Raw genomic sequence first — 18,305 nt, 5'->3', positions numbered from 1 at the left:
GAACTGTCCTGAAATTCAGCCTTTACACCAAACCAAATGTAAGCCCCAACAAACCTCAATTTAATATTTCTTATTACCGAGCACCACTATATTTGCAAATATCTTTTTAAATCTATAGTTGGTTCTCAGAAGGTCTGACACTCTCTGCTGGGCCAGCTGTTATTCACAAGTTTTTGACCTTTGGAGCCTCCCTGCACTGTGAGGGCTGTGGGGCAATGTAATCTGAAATGATTCTGGACCATGGAAACCCTGGAAAATTAGGTTTGAAAAATACATCTGGCCAGGGCTTGGCTCTAAATACCACACCAATTGATGAGTCCTCTCCCATCAAGAGTAGCAACCAAACAGGGGTGTTTGTTGGGGAAAGGTTGGATGTGGGAGGGTTTAAGGTGGTTAAGAATATTGGATCTGAGAGGGTTGAAATGGGATCTAAAAAGTATAATGGTGAAGAACAAAGAAAGGAAGTTGTTAGGTCCAGGCCAAGGGGGTGAGCCAGAGAGCTGTTTTCATCCAAAAGATAGGTAGTAGGTGAGGAAGGGAGGTTTGAAGGGGTTGTAGCAAGGATAGGTATGGAGTCGGATCCAGATTTATCACAAAGGAATTGCTGTAGTTGGTATCAAGGAGCGTAGAGAAAAACCTTGTGGAGCAGCAGCAACAGCATTAGAGACTGAATTCCTACTTGCTCTGGCCTGGTAGCCTGTGCTTCTGGCATACTGACCAGTGAACCTGTGCACTTCGCATCCTGTCCTCTGGTTGTGATGACAGACATGAAGGCGAAGGCAATTGGAGCGTATAGCGTAGGCAGGAACATCAAAGAGACAAAGCGAAGTTAGCTGCAGCAGACAAGAGCAGAGTTAATGTTACATAACAACAATACAACATATTTATGACTTTTCACATTTAATGTATTTTGTAAATATTAAATGATTTCTAGTATCCTTCTTATAACACTATTTTTCTATTGCCATTTGTTCCTATGATCTGTAAGTTTTCATTTCCCTGCTCCCTCACCCCATATCTTGTCTGCAGTAGCATCATCATTAGACATCTGCATCGGAAACTCAATTTTCTGGGCTTCTTTCTCCCCACACCCCTACCTATGAAGATCTGGACCTAGTTATCAGTTAGTGTCCTGGGCCTCTTCTTCCAAAGGCATGGTTGCAGAGCACATGACGCCTGATAGATGGGGAAACATGGAGGTAGATAAAGTGAGGTGTGTCTCCATAACTGTCTGTAACTATAGCAGTTGCCAGAGTCAGCATTTTCCAACAGTTACCACACAATGGTACTTGAGGTCCTATTACATCAATTATTATTAGTAGTATGCTAGCTAGTGGCAAATATTGATGTGTTAACATGTGCCGTCAGCAGTGATACACAGACAGAACGAACTGGGGTGTGATGACATACAGAGGTGGGGGAGCCAATCAGATGTGGCAAGGGAGCTGGTCATGGCACTATGTGTATTTGTGCAGAGAGCGTCCATGATCTCTATAGTCATCTCTGCCTTTGGCAGCACATTTTCAAATAAATGTTTAGAAGTGATGAGCCAAAACCTCCTGTGGTGTATATCAGCATAGCTGCATTGACTTAGTTAAAGTCAATGGGACTACTCTCATTTAAATTATCTGAGGATTTGGCCCTATTTCTTACTTTTTTTCAGATAAAAACATTACTACTTAAATAATTGTTACTAGTTTTTGTAAAATTAGGCAAAAGGTACCAATGTAAAATACGCAGCCTAGTTCAGTTAAGGTAGCATAACATCAACAGACAACAAGACCGATGTCTCAGCAATTTACCCTCTTGAATTGAATGAAGTACATAGTATTCTTCAAATATTGAAACAAGACAGCATTTAAATTCCAGATTTACCCAGAAACATTGGAATGAAAAAAAATATGGAGAGAAAAAAGTTGGCTGACACCTTATGTGTATCATTTCTGTCCTCAGTTTGTTTGGAGTCGGCGGTAAAAAAAAAAAAAAAAGTTACTAGAAGCAGTAATTGAAGAGGCTCCTCCAATTAGACTGAACAGGCCAGATTTAAGCAGACGTAACTCTCTTGCCCAGTGGTCATTAAAAAAATGTTTTTTTGTGAAAAGCTTTGCAAGAAGTACCCTGTGGTGAGGATCTTGAAACCTCCTTCCCTTGGTACATCTGTGGCACATCATGCTACGTACTTTTCTCTCATGAATGTTATTTTCACTTTGACCAGTGTAATCAGACTTTGAAAAAAAAATTAAAAAAGAAAAAAAGTTCCATGAAGAACATGTAGTACAAAAATAATATTTGAGGCCAATGAGGTGGAAGAAAAAAAATGGATGAACAACCTGTGGATTATAGGTTTATGACCACTGGGGGGGGAATGTTATAGTCCAGTTCACACCCTCAAATAGCTGCTGTTCCCCTCTCTTCATGTTGGCCAAGTTCTTGAGCTCTTGCATGCATCTCATCTTCCTGCTCACTGCAGCCTAACATCTTCAAATACCTGTACAAAACGACATTGACCAGTTTCTTTCTATGTGTCTTTCATAGGAAATGTGAATGTTTACAGATTAACTCAAGGCTAATCAGTGAACTTCCTTGCTGAAGGAGAAAACAGTTTGGTTACATTTCACTCCCTCTTGGGGGAGGGGGGGGGAAGATGGAGAATTAAAAACATTTGAATTGGCCAGAAATAAAAGTGCATACTTCACACATATTTCTAACCAACCCCAAAAAACAGTCTCTAGCTTTGAACGTGTTGAACAGGAAGCCATATAGTGTTGGAATGCTTGCTTAGCCAGTCCAAGAAACACACGTTTTTATTACTTCTGGGCTACCTAAAAAGGTTCAGCGTAAAAAACTTTAATTTATACGTAGAACCTTGTTTCCTGTTTTATTTTTTTCCCCTCTCGTGCCAAGTCTGTTTTTTAAACTCTGTGATAGGAAACACATTTCCCTTTTTGTTTTCCTTTCCTCTCATTTTATTTACCCAGCTGTAGATTTTCACCTCAATTTATAGCTCATGCTCCTACCTGGCTAAGAGTCCAAAGACATAGAGAAAGAGAGGGGAAGATGGATGTTGTGTTTTCATGGTTACTGAGGCAAGGGAGGAATCTGGGTGGAGGTGAAGCTGCCTTGGTATCAATATCAAGGGAGTGGTGAAAAGAGACTTTTCTTTCAGGATGTTCAATCACGTAGGTTCAAGAAGGGTGAGGCAGAGGCCATGAAAAAAGAAGTGGCAGGGGACAACAATTAGATGAGTGAGCACATGTACATTTGAACTCTGTTTATTTTCAATGAACTCGATACCAAGCTGTCGTGCTGATCTAGGAGATATTTGTAGTGATAGAAACATGAACATTAAACAAACCAACCAACAAACAAAAACACTTGAGCAAGAGCCCAAAGATGGGAAAGATTCATTTGTATTCCCCCGCACTTACTGATCTGTTTGTGGAGCTCTCTGTGGCAGGCCTGGCACCGCCCCGCCCCTTTGTGACAGGGGGGATGGGATGTCGGAACCTTGCCACGCTCAAGTTCACGCGCCCATCTCTCTGTGGGTGGCCATAATGGCCTCCTTCCACACAATCACCCCTTGGTCGGGGTATTGGGCCTAGCGACTAGAGTCTGGGTAACTCAGCCCAAATGTCTGGGCAGGGTGGCCCAATGGCCAGGGTCCATATAAATCACCTCCCGCATTGGAGCAGTGCGGCCTAATGGCCAGAGTCCACACAATCCCCCTCGCAAGCAGGATAGTGCGGCCTAGCGGCCAGAGTCCAGCTAACTTGCCCCAAGTGTCAGGGAAGTTTGGCCCAATGGCCAGGGTCCATATAAATTGCTCCCTGCATTGGTGCAGTGCCGCCTAATGGCCAGTGTCCATACAATCCCCATGGTGTGGGGGGCTGGTGGTAGGGGGACCCAGGCCCACCCTCTCCACCAGGTCCCGACCCAGGGCCCTGGTAGTGGCAAGTTCCCCTTGCCACCAGCTCAGCGGAGATCCACCTACAACAGGCCAAGCATCTGTGTGGCTCTAATGCCGTTTGCCTCTAAAGTTCCCCTGGGTCACTTCCTACCATAAACGCTGGGTTCTCTGCTTTGGGGGTCCTCCTGTCTGTTCCCCTCCTGTGACATACTCCATCTGGGCCTCAGGGTGCGTCCTGGCTTGGCTGGCCTCCGGATCCTGGTGTGCAGGCTGTCCCTTTTTTCCAAGGGCCTCATCAAATCCAGGCCAATCCACTCAAAGGGCGTTCCAATCACCGGCCAGGGCTCAAGGGGGGCTTTCGCTACCCCTTTCGGGCTGGCCTTCTGGCACTCGGAAAAGAGGCGCAGTAATCCCGCACCTCTTGATAGATGCCTGGCCAGAAGAACCTCTGGGCCACCTGTTGCAGCGTTTTCTCCCTCCCCAGATGCCCAGCCCAAGGTACTGAGTGAGCCAAATGGAGCAAGTTTCGCCAGAACTGCCGCGGCACCAATAGTTGGCGTAGGTCTTCTTTCGTTTGTGGTTCCTGGTAGAGTAGGTTGTTATGGATCGCAAAGCGGGGGCCTTGCTTCCGGTGTCAAGGTGGGTCTTCCTCCCCAGGGGAGCCCATTACCTGCTCCCAGGCTCAGCTGAGGGTGGTGTCCCCCCTTTGTTCTTTGAGGAAATAAGCATTGATATCCAGCCATCCCTGGCCCAACCTTGTCGGGGCCTTGGTAGGGTTTCGGCCTCCTTCAGCTATCTCAGGATTCTCCGAGGACCCCTCCAGGGAGTTGTCCGACACTGGTTGGCCTAGTAATCCAGGTCTTTCGGACCGCACCCCCCTTTTCCTCATGGGCCGGGTACCCCACTCCCGCAGGAGGTCAGTGAAGCCCGGCCAATCGCGTCCCAGAATCACTGAGTAAGCTAATTTCAGGGCCACCCCGACTAGGCACCGCCCTCCTTGTTGAGCAGCCTCGAGCTGCACCCAGATGGTGGGGCAGGGCTTCACATCCCCATGAATACACTGAAGGCATATGGGGGCCCCGGTGGGGCTGGTGGGCTCTACCAGCCCCACCCAGATTACTGTCTGGCTACATCCTGAGTACACCAAGGCCATGGTAGGCGTCCCATCCACTCTCACTGGTACGACAATCTTACCCAGCTCCCACTTCCAGGTACGTTGACCGGCGGCCCAAACCATAATTACAATCCAGGTATGGGCACTCCCTCCAGAAATGCCCTATCTGTCTGCACTCGTAACACTGGTCCAGCTTTCCTTCTCTGGGATGGGTGTTTTGGGGGGTGCTCTACCTTCCCGATGGGTCATCTTGGTTCTGCATGAGGTTCACCCCTGTTGGGTCCCTTGCACTGTGGGTTGGTGGAGTCCCCGATGGCTGGGCATACAAACGGGGGCTCCCCCCCTCCACCTTGCACGCCCCTCATGCCGGGGTTGGGTTTCATTCCCCCAGGTTCCCCCATTTGGAGCCGGCCTTCTGCTCTTCCTCCGCACCAGGTAATCCTCCATTATGGAGGTCGCTTCGGCAAGGGTCTTTGGGTGGTGCTGCTGCACCCACTCCTTCCCCCCAGTAGGAAGGGTCTGGAAGAACTGCTCTAGGACCACAGTCTCGGCTACTTGAATGCTTGTCCGGAGTTCTGGTTCTAGCCACCTCCAACAGAGGTCACGGATTCGCTGCGCCACGGCTCGTGGTCTGGCCCCCAACGAATACCGCTCTCACAGAGTCGCTGGCAGTAAGTCTCGGGGTTGACGTCTGTTTTGTCCAAGATGGCTGCCTTGACCTGAGAGCAGTCCAGCACCTCCTGAGGATCAAGGTTGCAATATGCGGCTTGCGCTGGGCCCATTAAGTAAGGGGCTAAGATAGTGGCCCAATGTGTGGTGGGCCATTGGACGGCGGTTGCAACCCGCTTGTACGTTACGAGAAAGGCCTTGGGGTCGTCCACAGGCCTCATCTTGGTTAAGCGCACTGGTAGCCCTCCAAGGCCATCCCCGGCCCCAGCCCTGACCGCACCTGGGGGAGGATTTGGTGCGTGTCCTAGCAGTGTTGCCAGCTGTTGGAATAGTCGCTCCTGGTTGGCTTGTTGTTGGGCATTCAGCTCCTGAATCAGCTGCTGCTCTTGCTGCTGTGCCACCTGCAGTTGCTGTTGCGCTGCTAGCTGTTGGAGCAACTGTGCTTCCTGCTGCTGCTGTTGAGCCACATGCTGCTGTCGGTTGTCCAGCAGCCATTTCAGGACCTTCTCTGGTTCCATCTTGAGTGTCTGGGTCCTTATTTCAAGCCCTGATTGATGCCCACATTCTCCACAAGTTGTGACGGGCCTGGCACTGCACCGCCCCTTTGTGGCAGGGGTGGAATGGGGTGTCAGAACCTCGCCACTCTCAAGTTCACGCACTCGTCTCTCTGTGGGTGGCCGGTTGTGGCCTAATGGCCTCCTTCCACACAATCACCCCTTGGTCGAGGTAGCGGGCCTAGCGGCTAGAGTCCGGGTAACTTAGCCCAAACGTCTGTTCCCCTCCTGTGACATACTCCGTCTGGGCCTCAGGATGTGTCCGGGCTTGGCTGGCCTCCGGATCCTGGTGCGCAGGCTGTCCCTCCTCGGGAGCTGGCAGTGTGCCTCCTTCCCCTCCGGCGGTCAGCCCAGACTGAGCAGCTCTGCAAGTTTTTATACCTGTTCTCCAGTTGGAGCATGCCCAGAAGAGCTTCTGGGGTGTGGCTTCCTCTGCTAGGAAGGAAGGGTTAACCCCTGCGGTACCAGTGTGCGGCCGCTCTACCTTGTCACAATCTCCTATATATTTAAATGATCATCCAGTTTTGCTTTTCATAGTTTTGTATGCCACCTCCTTTCTGATCATTCTGATGGATTAATGTGCTTTACCAATAATATTGACAAGGTTGAAAAGGATGTTTTACCAGACCTTATGTACAAGCTCTTTAAACATACATATCTATCATGAAAGCCATAAGAAACTGCAGCTTTTTGTATTCTATCCAGTTTAGAGCTTGAATTTTTAAGACTACTTTGAAGTGGTTGAAAAGATATTTTTCCCCAATATCAATACATTCCACATTATACAATAGTAAAAAAATTCAGCTTACTTAGATGGGGGAATACACCAAAACCAAACCAAGAGTGCTGCTGTTTCTTGTTGCTATCAAACACCTGAGTGCAACTTGCACCATCCCTAAAAATGCTCCTTAGCATGTATGTAGTGCTTTTCTTCTGAATATCTCCAAGTGCTTATGTAAGCGGGCACAAGTGTAAAGTTTTGCCTAAGATAAATAGGTATGGTTATCACAGTATTTGCAATAGTGCCTTAGTTTTCCTATACCTACTAGTGAGAATACTTTGAACACTGCAAACAGATGTCAAGTTACTTAGCTATCTAGGATAAGCTGTTGAAGGTGGCCAGCATATCTATCGGAAAAAAGGGTGTATATAGAGGGCTTTAAATTTAGGCCTGTCCTCTTTAAAGACAGAACTCTTACAAGCGGCATACATGGGACCCAGTTATTCAAGGTTCAAAGCACCCTCACCTCCCATGGGAGTAGTTGATGGCATTCAGCACCTCTCAGAAGATGCTCAGCACCTCCACAGGACCATAAATGCAGAGGATCCTTTAGACTTTGTGACATCTGCCTGTGGATGGGGCATCAAACTGACCTGCTGTTCATTTCTATGTGGCATCGTAAGCTTCACCTGAACAGGTAAAAAGTCCAACATGGCACCTCTCAGAAGATGCTCAGCACCTCCACAGGACCATAAATGCAGAGGATCCTTTAGACTTTGTGACATCTGCCTGTGGATGGGGCATCAAACTGACCTGCTGTTCATTTCTATGTGGCATCGTAAGCTTCACCTGAACAGGTAAAAAGTCCAACATGTGATTGAAAAGGCTGACCATCCTCTTGCCTCTCTTTCTGCCAATATTCCCAGCTGTGTGCTAGCATACATTAACTGGCACTGAAACAAAATTCTCACAGCTGTCTGCGAGCTAAAATTCTGGGCTAATAACTGCCACATTCACAGCATTCTTTCCACTTTACCTTAGGCCTGCAAATCATTGCTTCCTGTGGTGTTTTTGGCACACACCATACAGTGGCGAAATGGCTTTGTGAGGGGACAGTACATATATTATTGGAACACACCAACCATGGAAGCTCCAGAGTTCAGGGACTTTCATCTGCCAATTAAAAAGAAAAAAGGATCCATGAACAGAAAATGTGTTGGTTTTTGTGCCAGGATATTAAAACCTTCTTTTCAGCAGCTGCTGCGGTCTCTCTTATTTAAAGCCTATCGCTGGTTTAGAAGGCAGCTTTGCCTCTTCTGCTTCTGTGGAATTCAGACATGAGGAGGCAGGGCTGAGGTTTCTATACATACCAATCCACACATGGAGAAAAGATGAAGCGTTGAACTCTTGTTAATTAGATGCCAAGAATTCTGCAAGGAACTCACCCCACTACCGGACACTAAACTAAATAGGCCTCTTCAATCTGTCAGGATACTTGCAAAACAAAGTTAAATTATGACTTTTTCTTACTAACTCTAAATTAAAGCTAGTCGCATCAGGCACTATTTCAAAGGCTGCAAGCTAACCATGGCAATAAAAGTATTGCACTGGTAACGGAACGCAGAAATGATGGTAGAGCAGGTCACTATTTGGGGCCTTGCTGAGGAACATGGCAACAAAGTACTGGCAGTAGTAGAATGAGCTTCTTATCCCATTAGTGGGCTTTTCAAACATATACACTGAGCTCATATTATTTGAATGGGATATTAACTCTTTTCTTCCGTGGTCCCCTTCTTTCTTGTCAGACTCCTGAGGATACTCTCATTTTCCCTGCTTTTGCATCTGTCCACTACACCCCAACATAAATGCACAGCATTCTTTATTTAACTCTACTTCAACCTCAAGTCACCATCTTTCCAACCATGGAAGATTGGACAGAACTTTCTTCTGTTACTCAGGGCTGCTTCCAAATTGGCCAGGAATGGTGGTGGTCATGATGAGCAAACTTCTAATATTTGAGAGCTTCAATATGGTTCAGATAAGCACCCAAAGGTCAGGTGTTTATTCAGGTTTTATCCAATCTGTCCAATCCTCTTAGATCTGCAAAATTCAACTGGAAATTCAAGGATAGATTTTTTTCTTGAGATCTGTAATATTTAACTTCTGCTGTTTGTCAGTCTTTCTTGAATTAGTTTAGCAATTCTGCACGGTGGATGTTCCTTGGCTAGGCCTCATTGTATTTATTGTTTCAAATCAGATATATCATTACCCATGGTTAAAAAATGGCACAATCGCATCATTGTGAGTCAGTTTTGCCTGCCCACTTCAGAAACTACCTGGTTCCATTTCTTTTGCTTCTGACTCATGCCAGAATGCAGAAGCATGAACACACACACACACACACACACACACACACACACACACACACACACACAAACTAACTCAACTTTTTCAAACCTCAAAAAGGGTCCATATAAATTTGGGATGAAAAAGTTTTGGATTGATTCGTACTTTATCCCATCTGGTTCATTCCATCCTTAGTCTTTATTAAGCAAACAGGATGATGAATAGGTTTTGGATAACTCCCCTACCAATGTTACCCTAGGACACATGAGAAACCAGAAATGATACTGCAATCTAGGCCTCCTGCCCTGTGTGTCTGTGCTATATTGTTCATTTTAATTTGGGGCCTGATGCTTCCAAATGCTTCAAGGGCTTGGTCCTATGCTCATTTAAGTTAATGGCAAAGCTCCCATTGACTTTAATGGTGCATGATCAGGGCCAACTGCAGAATTCCCATTGAAGTCTGCGGGATTTATGTGCATAGATTGCTTGCAAGATTGGACTGGAAGGACAGGATTTCCAAAAGTGCTCAGTGTTCACCTAATTCTGGTCCCACAGCAAAACTCTCACTGTCTGCAATGAAAACAGAATGAGGCCAACACTGAACAACTTTAGGAATCCTGCCCTTAGTGTCAACCACTAAAGAGGCAAAGTCTTAAAGCTTGTTCAAAGTATGTAACATGCTGATAGAAGACCCAGAATACTAAAATCTGGTGTCAATTGTTAGAATAGTGTCAGGCCAAAGGAGTTTGGCATTGCTGATTTTGGAAACCTCACTGATAAAGATTTATAAATAGGGCTTGAAAAGCCTGGCATGCAGTTTGTGAGCTTCCTGGCCTGGAAAGCTCAAACCCTTTAGGAAATTTGTCATCGTGATTTTTATTTCTGTGTTTGGCATTAGCATAGAAGCATATGCTTTTAGATCAGCTCCTATAAAAGGTTGGCTCCATCACCAACTAAATCAATTCTTAACTAATCCCTGGATCATAAAATAGTATAAACTACCACTAATAAAAGTATTTCTTACCCACTCCTTCCAGGTACCAACCAATTATATGGCAAACAAAATTATCTGGGACAAATTCCATTCTTCTTTATCACACTGTGTCTTCACTGCAGTCAATGACATTGTACCAGAATAAAAGAGAACAGAACTGTGTACAATGCATATAGATCAGGATAGTATAGGTCAATGATAGATGTGGGACTCCCCCAGTCTCTTCTGTTGAAACTGTTCCACTGTGAATAAGTAATAAAGGAATCATTGGCCAGAGAGCACCGACGAGCATGGGAATGATTCTGTAGCCTGATGACTGGGAGCTGGAAGACCCAGGAACCAGTCCACTGCTCCAGTGACTTGTTTAAATTATCTATCCACAGCAGAACAGCTTCATCAGGAGAGACTGAGGAAGCCCCAAATCAGACTATCCCAAAGCCTGCAGCTAAGATGTAGCGGAGCCCACTTCAAATTCCTTCTCCCCCTTGGAGGGGTCAGGGGACTTGAACCAGAGGTCACCCCCTTGCAGGTGAGTACCCTAATCACTGAGTTATAAGTTATGAAGGAGGTGGCCCTCCCCCTGGCCATTTTGTAAGAGCTGTGTCCACCCAACAGTTTTTTTCACATGACCCTCTGTCATCCACACCCAGCATTTTGCCTAACCATATTTGAATCAGTAAATTCTAGTGAAGTCTAGGCAGTTGTCCTATTCTGCCTTAGCAGGGGACAGATTGCCCAGGTTTGAACACAGAGCAGCACCAACATACCCTGGACAACATATTCTGCAATGTCCCATTGCACAGAGAGCTGGGAATGGTGGCAGCAGCATATGGGACAGTGCACTCTGGGATATGCTACTTCACAAAGCCTACAGTGACACAAGGCAAGCTTCCACAATTCACCAAGTGTGTCCATGAACAAAGCCACTGTTAGGTGGCAGTGCTTTCAAAATCAGTTAAAGTTATAGAGGGTGGGCCAGTGTTCATTGAAGTCAATGGAAAGTGTATGCATCAGATTCGACATGGAACTGGTTGAAGATTTTTGAAATTTTTGCAAAACTTTTCTGACATTTTTTGCAAAAAATGGTTGCTCTTTTTCTGCCAGTTTGTAGAGTGGTCACATTTTTTTGAAAAATCAAAAATGAGACATGGACAATTTTCAACCAACTCTAATTAAACCCACAGTGTGGGGAAGAGCTGTGTGCATAGGTGCTGGAACTAGGGGTGTGGAGGGTGCTGCAGCATTCCCGGGCTTGAAGTGGTTTCCTTCATATCCAGGGTTTACAGTTTGGTTCCATGGCTCTCCACACCCCCACTATACAAATTGTTCCACCCTTGGCTGTGTGTTTGAATCTTGCCCCAAACTAATTTGAAGGCCCTATTGTGCTTGTCCTCCCTCTCGAAGGGCCTGTATTACTGATAACCATTTCCACCCAGTCAGTGGTGTTCAGTCAGAACCCATGTTGAGCTAGAAATGCCTCACCTGGAATTTTTTGATCAAAGTGATTATTAACTCCTACATACCACATACCAAAAGAACCACTGCCTCGGAGATCATTGATTTCTGTGGGGCAATGAATGACTCAGTAACATTTAAGGAACCTGGGTTAGATGTGGTTGTTGAAATTAAGCCTCTTCAGATCCCAGGTTAGATACTCTTTATTCCAGTAAAATTATTGATTTCCTTTTTCTACCCCCTTTGCCACAACAATACTGCTCATATTTTGCATCCTTCCTGCTCTACGGAGAGCTAACTTGTTACTATGTGTAGTTATGTATGCACCTTATAGATCCATTGTTGTATGCAGTGTAGTTGTAGATGGATTCTTCTTGTGGATGAGTGTGTGTGCAACACACATGTATACAAGTGTGAGTTTGCTTGTGTGGGCATGTACTTGGAGTTTGATGTATTTTATGGCTTATCTTTAACCAAGGTCTATGAACTAGACTGAACCTTTAGGCACAGCCTTAGGAAAGGGTGATATGTACGCTGCACCACTTCAGCACAAGCCCTGGAAGCACTGTGCTTCTCAAAGTCCAGAGGCATGGTAGAAGTTGCAACCTACTCTCCGATGTGACATCAACAGCAGATCAATACTGAGACTTGATGGACACAAGTGTGCTGAATCCAACTTCACACAAATACGTGCTCACAAATGGCATCATAAGTTTCAAGGCGCATGTTGAGAGTGCAGGATATTCATTCTTGAGAGTGAACCAGAACCCCAGGAGAGAAAGTTGAGCATATGTTTCGCACAAGAATCAATCACAATTTTAATGAGCTGTTCGATTTCTGCTGCTGGCAAATCCATGGCCTCAGGCTTGCACTGAAAGGGATTTCACACCCAATCTTACTTCATCATGTCCAAGTCAGGGAAAAAGGATGTAAACTGTTCTTTCAGCTGGCTGAGATGCTCAGCCATCACCTGAGTGGGAGGCTGAATAATTTCATAGTCAGCCAGGAATTTGCAAGGCTGCTGTGGGAAGGAGTCAGAGTTTGTCTTCAATAGATTATTCTTCCAGGAAACAATTCACTTCATTAATCCTGTACTTCACTCATCTGAATGATATGGGTGTTATTTCCTTGTAGACCTGCATTCAATTCATTCAGTTTCCCAAATATGTCTGTGACATAGACAAGATGGCATGTATTCCTTGGTCACATAGAAAATCAATTAACTCACTCTTTTTGCAGTCCATTGCATAAGAAAGCTTGTCTCTCGGTTCAGTAAATTGTCCCAGTATATGGCCTCTTGAAAGCCAACAAACATCGGTGTGGAACAATGTCATGTCATGATTGGATCCCATTTCTTAACACAGTTTTGCAAACAGATGTGTGAAGAGGCTGAACCTTGATGTAGTTCAGAACTGAAGAGGTCTGCAGAAAAATTTCACCTACCTCTGGACTCAGAGCTTTAGGTGCCAGTTTTTCTCTGTGAATCATGCAGAGAGTTCACCCAGTAGATGGAACAACCCAAGGCACACAGACCTGCTTTGTGCCCTGCCATAAGTGGAGCTCCATCTGTGCAAAATCCCACCATGCAATCACATGGTATATTTTTGTCTTGCACGTAGCCATGTAGCACATGGAACATTCCTTATGCCATCTCATGCCTGGGAAGAGGGAGACAGAACAGAATATCCTCGAGAACTGCACCCTCCCATGTGTATTTCACAAAAGCCAAGAAACGTGCATCACAATCCTCAGTGCTCACATCAACTGGACGAACAAAAGCACCCGTGTTTTACAGAGGCTCCACAAGTGTGTTTTCCTGGAGCTAGCACCTCAATCCTTCCCTTCCTTGTATTGGGAGTGGTATGGCTTTAAGCTTCTTTGCCTCAGTTTCCCCACACCATACATGTGAGGTCATGCTGTGCAGAGGCATTTTGTAAATCAAAACAGCTGTGTCCTGGTGTGGAGTTTGTGGAGCTAAATCTGTGGAGACCTGCGACCCCACTGCTGATGGTACAACCACATTTGGGGGTCACAAACCACAGTTTGGGAACCCCTGGCCTAAAGGACTAGCAATTTTTTGGCAGCTCAGGGTGTCAAAGACTAAGGAGTACAGGTGGTGTTATAATATTAAAAAATGGGGAATCCAGATTCTAGCTCAACCAGAATCTTAGCAGGCACTATCTGACCAGCCCTGATTAGAAATTATTATTATTATTATTATTATTATTATTATTCTCTTATTCTGATTTTTAATGTTATCATTTTATTCTCTTTTTTCAAAATCTTACTATAGTTTGTTCTACAAGTGTTTTGAACCTGAAATACTATCATTTACTCTTTTAAAGTAAAACTTGACTTCATGAGGGTTTTACTTGTATTGTTAATTTCTACTTGTATTATGAATTATTATTTCCAATGTCTTTCTTTTAAAAAATATCCTTTAACCATTTTATTTTATGGGCATTTTCCCCAATATCTTTATATTGCCAACGGAAGCTAATTAAAGCAATCTGCACTTTCAGAGCATCTCACATTGCAAACAGAGCTAATTTCAAGTTCCAATCAAGGATCAACAGTTGCACTACTTCTGTGTTTCCATGGAAGCCCTTGCTATTTTCAGTGAGAGTTTTTTCATGCTTTCCAGATACTCATGTTGGCTTGCTCATTAGCATTGCAAAACCCCAGCAGTGCTGTATTTAGATGGAAGAACTCTAGGAGCAACCTTTAACAAAGACATGTCTTGCACCAGGCTCATTCCATGTGAGGTTCAGGGTATGGTCCCCTCTTAGTTTGCTGAGTGTCTTTGTAAAATCAGGGGGGGGGAGGGAGGATAATAATGTAAATTGTAAAACCAAGTAACCACAGCCCTTTCTGCTAAACCTTTGAATCTTTCCAGTAAATACTATTTTGGGAAATGAGGCTTAATAAATGTATTATTTTTCGCAAAGCTGTACATGTTTATATATAGCTGTAGATATGTGTATATCAATGACTTCATTGTTTATCAATGTGGAAAACTTAACCTATCTCTGTATAAATGGGAAGCAGATGAATTTGTTTATTCCTATTCCTTTCTCACGTGTGATCCCATGGGACTCAGGTTTTTTAATATTTTATTTACAACTTAAGCTAACTTTACAATTTACATTATATTTGTACAAACTAGGCCTGATCCTGCCAAAGGACCAGTGACCTTAATAGGAACAGACTCAGGTTTGTTGTCGTCACAATTTAAAACCTGGTTGGACTCTCAAAAGTGACTCTGACTCATGTTTAATTGTCTTTCAATTCTTTCATATAAAATGTGTTCAGTTTACAAGTAAAATAAAAATATGTTTGTTTTTCTAGCTGTCAGCCCAGTACACTGCTCCTTGAATGTGAAAGGCAAGTTGTGTTCTTTCTGGCTCATGCGTCATCTTCACTAAAGCTGACCCAAGGGGATTGGGATATCATTGTAGATAAAGAGGGAGATTTTCAAAGGCACAATGGGCAGTGATTCACCTAACTTCTGGCAACAAAATAATGACAATGAAATCCAAGTAGGTTTAGGGGACTAACTGCCCTTTGTGCTTCTGAAAATCTTTCCCAATGTGCAAGTTATATACCAACAGCACATACTTTTTGGGCAAGCTTACTGGTCATGCACAAGAAAAAGATTACATAGCTTGTTTTTCAGATTCCAGATAGATTTTTGCTGGGTTTGCAGTTAGAAAAAATATATTTTTACTTTCATGTGAGCAAATTTGATCTTTAAGTCAGTGAGAGACAATAGACATGGAACTCTGTGGTGCAATTTTACAGAACCACTTTTCAGAAGAGAACCATACCTTATTATATCAATAAATAACTAAATCTAAAACAAGCACCTTCTCCCTTTTTCATGTGATTTTATAGTTATCTAGCAACTGTGGATAGTAAATCACGTCTTGATTCACTTCTGGATTCCAGAGTTGTTTTCCTATAGCTGCTACCCCATTAAGCATGACAGTTTATCTTTAATCACTTAGGAGGTTTGTGTTTTAATGTCTTCAGATTCCTGGTGTATTTCATGGCAAATACTTCATTAAAAATGGACAAACTTTATTTCAAGTGAAATAAAATCCCTTCACCCATTATTAAAAGCAAGCCAAACCTTGCCTTAATTTCTAAAATGTTAGGAGAGGTTTTTTAAAAAAAAATCTGCATGCCTTTGTATTTCTGTGTATCAGATAGAACTGGAAACAGATCTATCAAAATATCATGAGAAAAGCTCTTCTTGTTCCTTCTTGTTCTGGTTCCAGATGGGACCAGAAGAAGAAATACTGAAAATCTGGCAAGCAAGTCTCATTTTCATGTGATTTCCACCCTAACTTTGCAACATTAGGAGGTTTGGCTCATTCAGGTAAGGTTTGGGTAAGAGTTTGAACTTGCTGATGCCTGTCTGAACCCAAAAGTCAAACCTTTTTAGGTTATCTGTCACTAAACTGAATGTCAAATGCACCAAAAGCAGGCCAAAAAGTCTAGATATGGAGTTAATCAGGAATAGTTAATCCACTTTAAATTCACCTGCTACTTTATTCCCGACTAATTTTCATGTGTATATAAACCCTATATCTTCAAATTATAAAACTATTATAAAGTATCTCAGACTGCACAGTCAGCCAGATTGCTCCACTAGGCCAAGGCTAAGCACATTTGAAAATAGCACTCTATGGGTTTATCTACATGGGAAATTATTTTGGAATAGCTAATCCTGATTGATTAATATTCCTGATTAACTTCATGTGTGGATGCTCTTATTCTGATATCAGTTTATACTTCACTTATTCTGGTATAATCCACAGTCGATTAAAATAATTTGGAATAAAGTATTATTATATCCTCTTATATTGGAATAATAACGTCCGCACATGGAATTCATCAGGAATCATTAATCAATCAGGACAAGTGATTCCGCAATAACTCCCTGTGTAGTCGAGCCCATGGAGTGGGATTTTCAAAAAAGCTCAGTGTTGTCCTAACTTTGCCCCCAGTGAAGTCAATGGGAATGGACCCATTAAGATTAACTTCAATGGAGTTGAGGTAAGCCAATGCTGAGTAATTTTGAAAATCTGGCCCATAATTCTTATTACTTGCATTATTGTGGGCAGGGCCGGTAGCGCTGCCTGTTATTAATGTTGCCTAACCCTTCCCATTCTAACACCCTGTTTGCAACTTAAGCTAACTGATTATAGTTGATTATAACTTTGCCAGACTTTACCATTTGGGCTGAAAATTTATAGGTCAGACATCAGCCTCAGGTTGAATTGTTTTGGAAAGTTTCAGCCAAAATAGACCAGGTGTTCATGAGAATGAGTGAAAAATGTGTCAGGCATAATAAAAAAATTCTGGGGACCTTTTCTTTTAGAAGTTCTAACATGCCCATGTCTTGAAGCAGGGGCTTGAAACTTGGCAGGGAGGTTGCCTTTGTGTCAGGAATGAGCCTTTTCTTGTTCCTGTGGAAAAACATACCCAACTTTAGCCAAGTTATAAGCCTTTGAAAAATCTCAGTTAACACATGCTCAGTAGGGAACTTCTTAGAGCTTCTCTATTAAATTCTTCAAAGATTTCACCCTCACCGAGGCCTTGTCTACACTAGAAAGGAAGTATAGCAGATACTAGAGGAGATGCAGCTTATACCAGCAGAAGAGTTCTTTTGCCATATAGCTTATACTAGTTCCCTGAACAAAATAAACTATGACATCAAAAGAATGTTTTTTGCCCATATTACTGTATATACACTAGGACTTTTGCCAGCATAGCTATGATGGTTGTGGGGAGGGGGGTTCATACGCCTAATCACCATAGATCTGCTGGCAAAAATGTTAAATGTAGAGCAGTCCCGGCATGCTGCATCCCATCACAGATCCTAGGATTGGCCAGACTGCACATGTGCCATCCCCACAGAGCAACTAAGCATGCTCCAGCTCAGGGATTCAGGGGCAAAGCTGGACTTTCTCCACAACTGCTACTTCTGGGATTGGGCCAGCCACTGGAACTGAGAGCAAGGAGCCTGGCCTTCCTGGGCTCTCAGTGATCCCTTATGATGGCACTCAGGCAGCTTGGAGGAGGAATGCAGAGGACACAAGAGCTGGTGAAAGAAAGACAATGCAGCTACTGCACTAACAATGAGATTTCCCACTCCCTGCTGAAATCACTAAGAACTAGGCTAGGTGGTGGAACCTCAGAATGTGATATCGCAGAAGTAGCTGTAAGTGGCAGGTGGTGGCAGAGAAAAGCAATAGCCAATGGCAGCAGAGAAAAATAGCAACAGTTGTGAGCCAGTTGCAGTGGTGGCAGCAAAACAGAGACAATGAATCTCTGAACACGGGGTCTTTGCTAACCAAGGACAGCTAATTGTGAGTTGTGTGCAGCAGAGGGAAAGGGGAGTGGCGTGTTAAAGGTACATCTGTTCATGGGACTTTCACACTTCAGGGTGGGAAACTAAGGCAAAGGACACTGCCCAACACACTGTGTGGTGGGTGTTTGCCTGCAGTCACATGCTTTGAAATTGTTGTTGTGGTGTT

Source organism: Chrysemys picta, chromosome 3 (genome assembly GCF_011386835.1).
Source record: "Chrysemys picta bellii isolate R12L10 chromosome 3, ASM1138683v2, whole genome shotgun sequence".
In the NCBI taxonomy this organism is placed as follows: Eukaryota; Metazoa; Chordata; order Testudines; family Emydidae; genus Chrysemys; species Chrysemys picta.
The sequence above is the reverse complement of the archived record's forward strand: the minus strand, read 5'-3'. Positions refer to the sequence as shown.